Source organism: Nematolebias whitei, chromosome 6, assembly GCF_014905685.2.
Source record: "Nematolebias whitei isolate Nwh7 chromosome 6, NemWhi1, whole genome shotgun sequence".
Taxonomy (NCBI): domain Eukaryota; kingdom Metazoa; phylum Chordata; class Actinopteri; order Cyprinodontiformes; family Rivulidae; genus Nematolebias; species Nematolebias whitei.
In genome coordinates this window covers 1,448,654-1,461,209 of record NC_056503.1, presented here as the reverse complement: position 1 = coordinate 1,461,209, position 12,556 = coordinate 1,448,654, and the positions used below count along the sequence as shown (strand labels likewise).

The window sequence follows — 12,556 nt, the reverse complement described above, 5'->3', positions numbered from 1 at the left end:
AAACAGGTAGAAATGCATCAATAGTCTGGAAATATTTCACTAAAGATCAATCTTCTGGTTAAACTACCGTAAGGAAACAGAAAATTAATAAACTTCCTGACTGTTTGGAGCGCGTTGCGAACCGGTGTTACACCATATTTTGTGACCGTAGGGGGCGGTGTTGCATGCACTGTTGCAGGTCACAGAATATGGTGTAAAACCAGGTCCAATCGACCGAACCAGAACCAGCTTCCTCTGACCTTGTTTCACAAACAAAAAGCAAAAAATATTAATCTCTAAATCTCTAAAAAAAAAATCTATAAACATATTAACCTCTAAAGCTAAACTTAATGCGCACCACAGCTGGCGGTGGTGTGGGGAGGTCAACCCCCCACTGTTTTTAGTTTCGGTTTTGACGTGCTGCGCGTTTCTTCACGTTTGCAGCTTAATAATAAAAACTAATAGTTTAGTTTTTCCTGTGACTTATTTGCTGCATGATAAATGGTAGGAGCATAATATATGCTCCCAATGTTTTGTTTGTCTTTTTTTTTGTAAATAATGACCTTTTTTGCAGTTTTATTTATTTATTTATTTTTGTATCTTTAGATCCTATGATGTCATCAAGTACTCGAGTTCTACTTGAGTTTTATTATGTTAATGTCGAGTTTAAAAATTATGTAGTCATTCAACCCCTACCTTACACACAGCGATTGTTCCAGATTCTCTGAATCTTTTGATGATGTTATGCACGGTTGATGATGATAACTTAAAAGTATTTGCTATTTTACGTTGGGTAACACCATTCTGGTATTGCTGCACTATCTTTCTGCGCAACAATGGTGGAATTGGTGATCCTCTTACCATCTTGGTGTCACGGTCAGCGGCCCCCGCTGCCCCCCCCTTCTGCCTAAGCCTCTGCTCTTTGTGTGTTTTCTGCTTTTGTGTATCTGGTCCTGTTATCCCACAAACTAAATCTTTTCCTTCCTTTTCAAGGTGCTTTGTAAATGTGTCACTTTAATTACATTCTGAGTTCTGTTTGACTGGTTCTGTCTCTGTCTGCTTTTTATGTTTTTGTTGTTCTGCTCTGTGTGTGATTTTCTGTTTATCTGATTCTGTTATTCTCCACTCACTCCTCAGTCTGCCTCTCCACTCAATCTTTATCATTCACACCTGTCCCTCATCAGCCACCTGCCCAGGTGCTCTCGTTACTCACTCTCCCTCTGTCTCATAAAAAGCCTGTCTCTCCTTCACTTTTTGTCCGGTGATTGTTCTGTGTTCACAGATGTCTCAGTCCTCCTCTGTCCTGTCAGTTTTTTGTCCATCTGATGATCTGCTCTGCTTAGTTCCTGATCCTGTCTGCCAAAGTAAGGTTTTGCTGCACCGACAGCCTTTTGTTTTGTCATTTAAAAATAAATTATTTTCATTTTTGAACTCCTGCCTCGCCTCGCCTCCCTGCATTTGGGTTCCAACCTCGAGGATCGTGACACTTGGCTTCTGAAAGACACTGACACTCTGAGAAGCTCTTTTTATACCCAATCATGTTGTCAATTAACCTAATTAGTGTTAATTTGTCTTCCAACTGTTCGTTATATGTTCGATTTCCTTTTTCCAGCCACTTATTGCTACTTGTCCCAACTTTTTTGGGATTTATTGACACTGTGAAATTTTGAATCAACATACTTTTCCTTTAAAATGTTACATTTACTAAGATTAAACTTTTGATCTGTCATCTATGTTATATTACGAATAAAATATTGACATTTGCCATCTCCACATCATTGCATTCAGTTTTTATTCACAATTTGTTTAGTGTCCCAACTTTTTTGGAATCCGGTTTGTATGTTTTTGTAAGTTAAGGGACAGACAAGAACCTTAGTTAGGCAGGTATAGGGAAATAAAAACACTGTTAATGCCATGCATATTTGTTGCATGAATGATGTTGGAGTGTGAGGATCTGCTGTATGAGTGATTGTATGTGTTTGTTAATGTGGAACTAATATGTTACTTTACAGATATTTAAGAGTGAAAACTAATATCCACAGCTGCCTAGTACAAGGTCACTTAAATAACAGCAAATGTACGCAGACTTATAAAAACCTAAGGTGGAGGAATCATCAAACATCAGGCCAAAATTGGTAAGTGACCTTTTTATATTAACATGATTTTATTTTAAATAACTTTTGAAGACCAACAGGTACAGTTCAACCTGGGAGCCCAGACAGAAAACATAAACCTCCACACTCAAGTTGATGTGAGTAGATGAACACAAACAGACCTTCTCTCTTAAGATAATGTGACATATTGAAGCCTTCTGGATGGAACGTGAAACGTTTCAGCACAAAAAAAAGAAACTGTCCAGATGACCTGACTGAAAAGTGTTGGAATAATAAACAGTATTTATGTTAGTGTGAGAGATATATAATGAAGTTGTCTTTGCTAAATGAAGCTATCTGGACATTATGTAGTTCAAGTTATATGATTTAAATGATGTGAAACACGTTGCGTGTTATTAAAGTTGAAAATGAAAACATCATTTTGAATTTTTATTTATTTATTCAACACCACAAACTGTATGTCACACAAACACTGATAATTAAACTGAACACATTATTAAAGACATGTTAACTGTAAACTGCATTAATGAACTGGACTCTGCTGTCATCCTGTCAACATGTCCCATGTTGTTCATCTGTCTCGTTCAGTCTGTCACTCATTTGATTAATGCAGCTTAAAACAATGAATGGATGGGAAAAATGAACTGGAATTGGAAAATGAAAATGAAGGGGAATTTTAAATGAATAGTTCATCCAACATCCAACTTCGACGTCCTCCTGCACTGCACCCGGGCCGAGGCTCGTTCAGAACTGGTCCATCTCTAGTGGAAGGACAGCTTCTCCTCATAGGAAAAATAAAAACTCGGTTGTTGTGTGATCAAAGTAAACACAAGCAAACATTATTAAGAACACTGATTTACCTGCTGTAAATCAGCTACTGATTATCATTGTCATCATCATCGTCGATTCGGTTCTGGTCCACTCAGCGACCGGTGTGGAGCTGTAGACGAAGTTGTCCCGCTTGGCATCAAATCTGTCGACTCATATCCAAAATTCAGCTTTAACTTGTTGTTAGGATGTTGTTAGCTGAACTTTAGCCCAGAGGAAAGGAGCATGCCGAGACAGCACTCATGCGCATTAGGTGAATGTACAAAATTCACAGCGCCAACTAATGACCCGGCATGGTAACTACAACAAATTCACGGGGGTGAGGGTGGATTCCTCCGGTTGCATGTAAACATAAAATTTGCCAGCGTCAACGCGGATCTTTTCCTTTAATTAACATACGAAAAAAACTAAGTTTTCCCCCACCGTGTCCGTGTAAATAGGGCCTTTAGCATACATGCAATGCAGCTGTCTTTTATTTTGAAAGGGCTCGACGCATTGTTTATGAATGCATGCGCATAAATGCTAGACGCACAGTGACAGGTGATGCTAGCAACCAAATCCCTAATCCCCACAAAATGTCATCTCACAGTAAAAAAAGCTCAGAGGAGATCGGGCTTTTTCAGTCATGGACCCCAAACTCTGGAACAACCTGCCCCCCAACATCAGGCAGGCCACCTCCCTTCCTCACTTCAAATCCCTGCTTAAAACACATCTGTTCTCTCATTCATTTCATACAGTGTAAATTGATCTAGTGTTTTTTAATCTGTGACCCTATGTTTTAAATACTTTTTATTAATTCTTCAGTTGTTATTATTAGTGTATTGTATATATATGTTTATATATTTTTCTCTTTAATTTACTCTTTGATTGATTGTTGTTGTTAAGCACTTTGATAACAGGTTCTGTTTTAAATGTGCTCTATAAATAAAGTTGACTTGACTTGACTAAAAAAAGAAAAGTTGATTTTGAATGCCACGTTTTCAACAAGGCATGGACAGCGAAATATTTGCTTACAGAAGTCAAAAGTAAAGCCTTGTGTTTAGTTTGTTGTATGCAAGTGGCTGTGTTAAAGAAATATAATATCCATCATCATTATGTGACCAAACACGAGAAGAACTACAAGAACTTTTCAGAGAAGGAGCGTGCCACTGAGTCATCTGTGTTACTAGCGAAGTTGCAAACTCAACAAGCACTTTTTACATAACGCTTGGTATCCAGAGATGCTGCAGTCAAGACAAGTTTTGTCATATCCCACAAGATTGCTAGAAAGAGCAAACCCTTTTCTGACAGGGAATTTATTAAGGGGTGTTTGGTGGACTCGTCTACGCTAATATGTCCCAAGAAAAAAAAAAACGCTTTTGAGAACATCTCCCACTCCCGCCACACCGTAACGAGAAGGATTGAGGACATCGCAAAAAATCTGGTGCGACAACTGAAGGACAGCGTGAATGATTCTGAGTACTTTCCCCTGGCTTTAGATGAGAGCTGTGACATACAGGACACTGCCCAGCTGCTCATCTTCATGCGCGGGATCAATGCAGACTTCAGAATTATGGAGGAGCTGGCAGGCATGCGGTCAATGAAAGGGACAACAACGGGGAGTGATCTTTTAACAGAGGTAGATGCATGTCTCGAAAGCTTGGGGCTGAAACTGGACAAACTGGTGGACGTCACAACAGATGGGTGTCCAAATCTCACAGGGAAAAAAAAATTGGTTTATTAAAGAGAATCCAAGACAAAGTGGCAGAAAAGAAACTTGAGCAGAAATTAACTTTTTTTCATTGTATTATCCATCAGGAAGTGTTGTGCAAGTCAGTGTTAAAAGTGAATCACATTGTTGATGTTGTAACTAAAACAGTTAACTTTATCAGAGCAAGGGCACTGAATCACATACAGTTTATTTCACTTTTAGAGGAAACTGAGACTGACCACCATGACCTAAGCTACCACACAGCCGTCAGGTGGCTCAGTCTGGGAAAAGTGCTGAAAAGCTTCTGGGACCTGAGGGAGGAGATTCAGGAGTTCTGTGTGAGGAAGGGACATGCCATCCCTCAGCTTTCAGAGGCAAACTGGCTGGCAGATCTAGGTTTTACTGTCAATGTGACTGCTCAGATGAATGAACTAAATGTCAAACTGCAAAGCAAGGGCCCTTTTGTGTATGAAATGTACAGTGCAGTCAAGATCTTCAGTAGGAAGTTGCAGCTTCTGTCAAGCCAAATCAGGGATAATATTCTCACTCACATGCCAACACTGAAGGAAGCCACCCCATCAGCAGATCAGCTCCAAAGATACTCATGTTAGAAGCACTGCATGTTGATCCAACAATTTTCAGTCTGGTCATCTGGACAGTTTCTTTTTTTTGCTGAAACGTTTCATCTTCTATCTGGAAGACTACATCAGTCAAGGAAACACACAACACAAAACTGATTCTTCCCTCAAACAGCTTACTCCAAAGTGGAACAAACCAGTTATGTTGGTGCTAAAATGGTGTCTTTGGCGTGCCCCCTCCTCTTGTGGCGCCTTCTTCCTCGTCGACAGTCATGTCAAATTGAAACATGTCAAAAAAGAAACTGTCCAGATGACCTGACTGAAAATTGTTGGATTGTATACCTGGATTATTGAGCATGGACTTTTTTTGGTTTTGAACCAGTTTGACATGACTGTCGTCGAGGAAGAGGGCCTGCACAAGAGGAGTGGGCACGCCAAAGACACCATCTTAGCACCAACATAACTGGTTTGTTCCACTTTGGAGTAAGTTGTTTGGGAGAAGAACGGAGCCAGCTATGAATGCACAAAGTGCAAACTGGGAATGATGATTAATATGTAACCCTTGTAAAGTTTTGCAGGAGTTATTCTGAACTATTAGTAATAAGCATGTAAGATTGGAAAACATTATAGTAAGAGAACAAAAGGTCATGGAGTTCATCTCGGCTCCTCTCATGCTGGAACACTTTTGAACAAAACAGGAAACATATGTGAAAAACAAGTTTGTGGAAAGTACCCAAAAGACCAAAAACAAGTTTGTAGAAAGTACCCAAAAGACCGGTTAAGACCGGTTAAGATCCAAAACAACAGTCATATACTGGAAAAAGGATGATGTAATTGTCCAAGAAGAACCTCTAACCCCTCCTTAGAGGAGGAGGATAAGGGGTCTTTAAATATAGATTAAACTGATGAAACGTGGTCAAAGCTGAGTCGAAGAGTCGAGCAGAAGGGACTACAAGCAGAAGCAGTCAGAAGGATCAGAGGAGCCCAAAAGGAGCTGGTCTTTGCCAGTTTGAGACGAGGCTGGGATTTACTTCTCTTCTCGACGAAACGGGATTGGATTTAAGTCTCCATTTGTCAATAACAAGACTGGAGAAGCTTCATACTCCTAACAATAGCTTGGCCTGGGCCGTCCAAAGCTCTGATCTTTTCAATTTGGGATAGCTGCGATTGCTTTGGGGTTAGCCTGTTCTCCCCTCCTGGGAGACTGGAAATATGCTTCTTACCATCACAGAAGTTCTTTAAGGGTTATCTCAGAATCATGGTAAGAGGACTTCCCCGTCCATCTGCTCTAAATAAATTAATCATCAGGTTAGAATCACAGCATACAGGATAAATTTAAGGGTATTTAACTGGGTACTAGTGAGTTTTGCTCGGAGGTGTTTCTGGATAATGAGAGAGTTGAGAGAGAACATCTTTTGGCTTGAGGTGTGAAAGGTCCGAGTGAAGGTAGTGTTCACAGGTCCCCAAGGGCTCTTGGGGATCAGAAGACATCAGGAAGAATCCATCGCCTTACTTAGTGAAGAAGTGTATCCTATGTAATCATGAAAATTAATCATTGTAAAATTGTGCCTGTTGCTGAACCCCCTGTGAAATCATTGATTAAAGCAAAGCAAAACGTATAAATCTGGACTATTATTTCATCCTTACTGAACAGACACATGGTGAAGCTTGGTTCAACTTTAACAGCATATAAATGGGAGGTTTTAAAAGGTTTCCTAGGCAGTGAGTGACAACACCCTTGAGCCCGTTTTTCAGGGCCCTAAAGATTACCAGAACAGATAACAATTGCAACACTAAATTAAGAGGTGAGCGGCCATAACGTGAGTTTCTCTGGACCAGACGACCCAACCCTGCTGCTTGGATGGATCAAGGTAAAGAGTGAGATCAGGGTGTGACTTGCGGATAGAAGGTCGTTAATTTTCTGAATGAATCACCTCGTCACAGCCTTAATGAGGCTACTTTAGAAAGCTGTAGGTAATACCACGGCGCTGAGGTTAGCTTCCGGACCCCTTGGAGGAGAGGCTGCAAGCAAGGTGCTTATCACTAACCCAGTGGTTACCTTGCTTATGGGAAAGCAAGACAATGTATAACGTCTTTTTATGTTGCTTTGCTGTGGTAGGTTTTTTTAATGCCTTAAATTGTGCCCTGTCTAGGACACGGTGTGAAAGATCTTTTTAATACAGTCTCTCCTCATGTTTTCTTTCCTTTTATTATCTAAGCAAAATATTATTCTGAATAAGAATAAGAAGGCCGCGCTAATTATTTATAGCCGCAGCTTCGTGCACTCCGCCCATCTTCGGACGACTGTATGTACATATTCGCGCTGTATCTCGGTGCAATGCCAATAAAGTTTATTCTGATTAAAGAGATAAATTCTCTGATTTTGGTAATATTCCTAATAAAAAAAACCCCCACTGTTTTAGTGATGTTCTTAAAATGTTTAGAAAAACTAAGATCAGAATCAAAGGCTACCCCCAAATTTCTGGCTTCACGAGTGTATTTAAAACCAAGAACAGAAACGGAATGAACTACTAAATCCCTTTTGGCCTTGGGTCCAAACACTATCACCTCAGTTTTATTGTTGTTGAGTGAAAGAAAATTATCAGACATCCAGGTTTTAATGTCTGTAAGACATAGGGTAAGTTTATTGAGAGTAGAGAGGTCTGATGAGTTAATAGCCAAATAAATTTGGGAATCATCTGCATAAAAATGAAAAGAAACATTGAATTTATGAATAACCTGACCAAGTGGTAGCATATAAATAGAAAATAATAGTGGCCCAAGAATAGACCCTTGGGGGACACCACAGGTGAAAGAAGCTGAACTGGAGGAATTATTGACAGAAATTACTGAAAAAGTTCTGTCATGAAGATAAGATTTGAACCACCTCAGAGCAATGTCTCTAACACCTAACCAATAAGTTAGTCGGCTCAGTAGAACATTATGATCAACAACATTATCATCAACTGTATCAAACGCAGCAGAAAGATCTAGGAGCACCAAGACAGTACAACAGCCAGCATCTGAGTTCATCCTAATATCATTCACAACTTTTAATAATGCGGTTTCTGTACTGTGATATTGACGAAAGTCGACTGAAACTTTTCAAAAAGTGAGTTTTGGTTTAAATAAGTTAAGATCTAAGATTACACCATTTTCTCTAAAATGTTCACAATAAAGGGTAATTTTGGCCTAAAGTTGTTAAAATCATTGCAATCCAGGTTGGATTTCTTCAATAATGGTTCAACAGCAGTTGTTTTAAACATTTTGGAAACTACCCCTGTAGATAATGATTTGTTAAAAACTGTTGGAATATCATAAATTAAAAACTGACAAATGTCCTTAAAAATGTTGTTGGTAAAATATCTAAAAAAGAGGAAGAAGGTTTCATACATTTGATAGTCCTTACTAACTCAGCCTGAGATAAGAGGTTAAATGAATTAAAAAAGTGATTTACTTTCTCATGCTGAATAGTAGAGGCAGATGGCACAATTTGAGTATAATTGATTTGTAAGTTATGATGGAAAATAAGTATTTGGTCATTAACAAAGAAGTTCAACTCAATACTTTGTAACATCACCTTTGTTGGCAATGACAGAGGTCCAACATTTCCTGTAAGTCTTCACAAGGTTTGCACATGTTGTAGCTGGTATTTTGGCCCATTCCGCCATGCAGATCTCCTCTAGAGTAATGATGTTTTGGAGCTGTCACTGGGCAACACCATCTTTCAACTGCCTCCACAAATTTTCCATGGGATTGAGGTCTGGAGACTGGCTAGGCCACTCCAGGACCTTGAAATGCTTTTTACAGAGTCACTCCTTCATTGCCCGAGTGGTGTGTTTGGGATCATTGTCATGATGGAAGACCCAGCTACATTCCATCTTCAATGCTCTCACTGATGGAAGTAGGTTTTGGCTTAAAATCTTATGATACCATGGCCCCATTCATTCTTCCCTTAACATGGATCAGTCTTCCTGCCCCCTTTGCACAAAAGCAGCCCCAAAGCATGATGTTTCCATCCCCATGCTTTATAATAGGTATGACATTCTGGGAATGCAACTCAGCATTCTTCTTCCTCCAAACATGACGAGTTGAGTTTTTCCCAAAAAGTTTTATTTTGGTTTCATCTGACCACATAATATTCTCCCAATCCTCTTCTGGATCATCCATTTGCTCTCTGGCAAACTTCAGACAAACCTGGACATGTACTGGTTTAAACAGGGGGGCACGCCTGCCACTGCAGGATTTGAGTCCCTCTTTGCGTAGTATGTAGCCTTTATTACTTTGATCCTAGCTCTCTGCAGGTCATTCATCAGGTCCCTCTGTGTAGTTCTAGGATTTTTCCACACCGTCCTCATGATAATTTTGACCACAGGGGATTAGATTTTGCGTGGGGCCCCAAATTGAGGGAGATTATCAATGGTCTTGTATGTCTTTCATTTTCTTACAATATCTCCCACAGTTGATTTATTCACACCAACCTTCTTGCCTATTATAGATTCACTCTTCCCAGCCTGGTGCAGGTCTACAATTTTCTTCATGGTGCCCTTTGAGAGCTCTTTGGTATTGGCCATGGTTGAGTTTGGAGTCTGATTGAGGCTGTGGACTGAGGCTGTGGACAGGTGTCTTTTATACACATAACAAGGTCAAACTGGTCCATTCATACAGGTAATGATTGAACAACAGAAGAGCTTCTTAAAGAAGAAGTTACAGGTCTGTGAGAGCCAGAAATCTTGCTTGTTTGTTATTGACCAAATACTTATTTTCCACCATAATTTAAATTATTTAAAAATCCTACAATGTGATTTCCTGGATTATTTTTCCTAATTTTGGCTCTCATGGTTGAAGTGGACCTATGATGAAAATAACAGGCCTCTCTCATCTTTCTAAGTAGGAGAACTTGCACAATCAGTGGCTGACTAAATACTTTTTTGCCCCACTGTTTATACACTGCTCAAAAAATAAAGAGAACACCTAAGCAAAACAATGTAACTCCAAATCAGTCACACCTTTGTGGAATCACTGTCACCAGTTAGGTAGTAACACTTATTGTGAATCAATTTCACCTGCTGCTGTGCAAATGGAACACACAACAGGTGGAATGAGAGGCAATTAGCAAGACAACCCCTATAAAAGAGTGATTCTGCATGTGGTGACCACAGGTTATTTCTCTGTTCTCGTCCTTTCTGGTTGAACTTTGTCACTTTTTCATTTTGTCAGTTCTGTCACACATAGAGGTATCATTAGGTGTTTTTTACAGCCCACTGAATTTGCTCAAATAGTGCAGCTAATCCAAGATGGAACATCAATACAAGTGGTGGCAAGAAGATTAGCTATGTCTTTCAGCACAGTTTCCAGAGCACGGAATATATACCAAGAGACAGGCCAGTACACCAGGAGACATGGAGGGGAATGTAGGAGGGTTACAACCCAGCAGCAGGACCGCTACCTAGTCCTTTGTGCAAGGAGGAACAGGAGGTCCACTGCCAGGGACCTACAAAATGACCTCCAGCAGTCCACTAATGTGCATGCTTCCACTCAAACTGTCAGAAACAGACTCCATGAGGGTGGTATGAGGGCCCGACTCCACATATAGGGGCTGTGCTTACAGCCCAACACCGAGCAGGATGATTGGCTTTTGCTAGGGAACATCAATATTGGCAGATTCACCATTGGCGCCCTGTGCTCTTCACGGATGAAAGCAAGTTCACACTGAACACAAGTGACAGACATGACAGAGTCTGGAGACACCGTGGAGAACATTATGCTGCCTGCAACATCCTCCAGCATGACTGGTTTGGTGGTGGGCCAGTCATGGTGTGGGAAGGCAGTTCTTTGGATGGCCTCACAGCCCTCCATGTGGTAGCCAGAGGTGCCCTGGCTCCCAACAACGCCTGGGCATGCTCCTGATGAGATGGCGGATGTTCCCCTGAGGGATCTTTTCCCAGCCCTGGATTAGAGCACCAGTTAGCTCCTAAACAGTCTGTGGTGTGATGTGGCCTTGGTGGATTGACTGAAACATGGTGTCCCAGATGTGCTCAATTGGATTCAGGTCAGGGGAACAGGCAGGCCAGCCCATAACATCAATGTCCTCAAGAACTGCTGACACACTTCAGCCACATGAGGCCTAGCATTGTCATGCATAAGAAGGACCCCAAGGCCCACTGCACCAGCATATGGTCTCACAGTGGGTCTGAGGATCTCATCCTCGTACCTAATGACAGGTTATACAGGCACATGGAGGCCACACACACTACCGAGCCTCATTTAGACTTGTCTGGAGGAATATTCACTGATGTTGAATCAGCCTGTCATGTTATTTTCCACTTTCATATTGAGTATGAATCCAAATCCAGATCTCCATGGTGTAATAATTTTGATTTACATTGATAATGTTTGTGTTATTTCCTTCTCAATCAATTTCACTGTACTGATAACAAAGTTTGTCAATGAGAATATTTAATTAATTGAGGTCTAGGATGTTATTTTACAGTTCCCTTTAATTTTGTGAGCAGTGTATAATTCACAAAGCTAAAGCCTTTTTTTGTTTCGGAAAGTCAGCTGTGATGCCATCTTATAGTTTTTGACTGCAACATTTACTGAACTACATAAATAAAACCAGAAACCAGAATTGTTTAAGATTTGTAATTTTGTTATGAAAATGTAAAAAAGATTATTCAAAGCTTTCCCACTAACTTCTTGTTTGAATTCCAGTAAGAGTGTTTAATGAAAAGGCCATTGTTGGTATACAAATTCACACATTAAAGCATTAATCTTCTACAACAAAGTCTTACCTGCGCTTGGTTATCAGGAACAGATTGTTAAAAAGGAACAAATAGACTGGTTGGTGGAGCTTAGGTTTTCGGGTGGTCCTGGTGCTCTTTGGTCCAGTCATGAGTTGCACTTCACCTTTTTTTACCAACCAGCGAGAGTGTGAAATGATGGGCACAGACTAGGAGGTAGAAAAATAAATAAATTAAAAGACATAGAGACATATACTAGACATAAGCAAGGAGTACAGGTATTGCATGTAGATTCATCAAGTCAACCATCCAGAGTAAAAAACAGTGAATAAAAGAGGTGAAGAAGAGGGTGCTGGCAGGATGAAGTATGTGGAGATTAATGTCAGGGCTGATGTGTGACAGATGAACTGAATGGGAAAGCAAGATCTGCTACGATGTACAGTCTGGAGAGAGTAACTTTATTAAAGGAAAAAACGGCTGAGCTGGAGGAGGGAAAAATGTATTTATTTATTTTTTAAATTTTTAAACAGGAAAAGATTAAAAGAAATCGGGCCTGGCTCAGCATTTTTGCTGTTTTACAGCAGGTTCCTGTTCTGCATAATGTAAAAAAAAAAAACACACAGC

General features: G+C 40.2%; 1 protein-coding gene across 1 annotated transcript in view; it reads right to left on the bottom strand.

Annotated features, from left to right (window-relative positions):
* Nucleotides 1-12,078, bottom strand: part of LOC119411059 (ephexin-1) — a 68,153-nt gene extending 56,075 nt beyond the window's left edge. The window contains exon 1 of the mRNA XM_037677980.1: nt 11,984-12,078. The gene's annotated coding sequence lies outside the window, so the exon portion shown is untranslated. The remainder of the gene's footprint in view (nt 1-11,983) is intronic.
* Nucleotides 12,079-12,556: the final 478 nt, after the last annotated feature.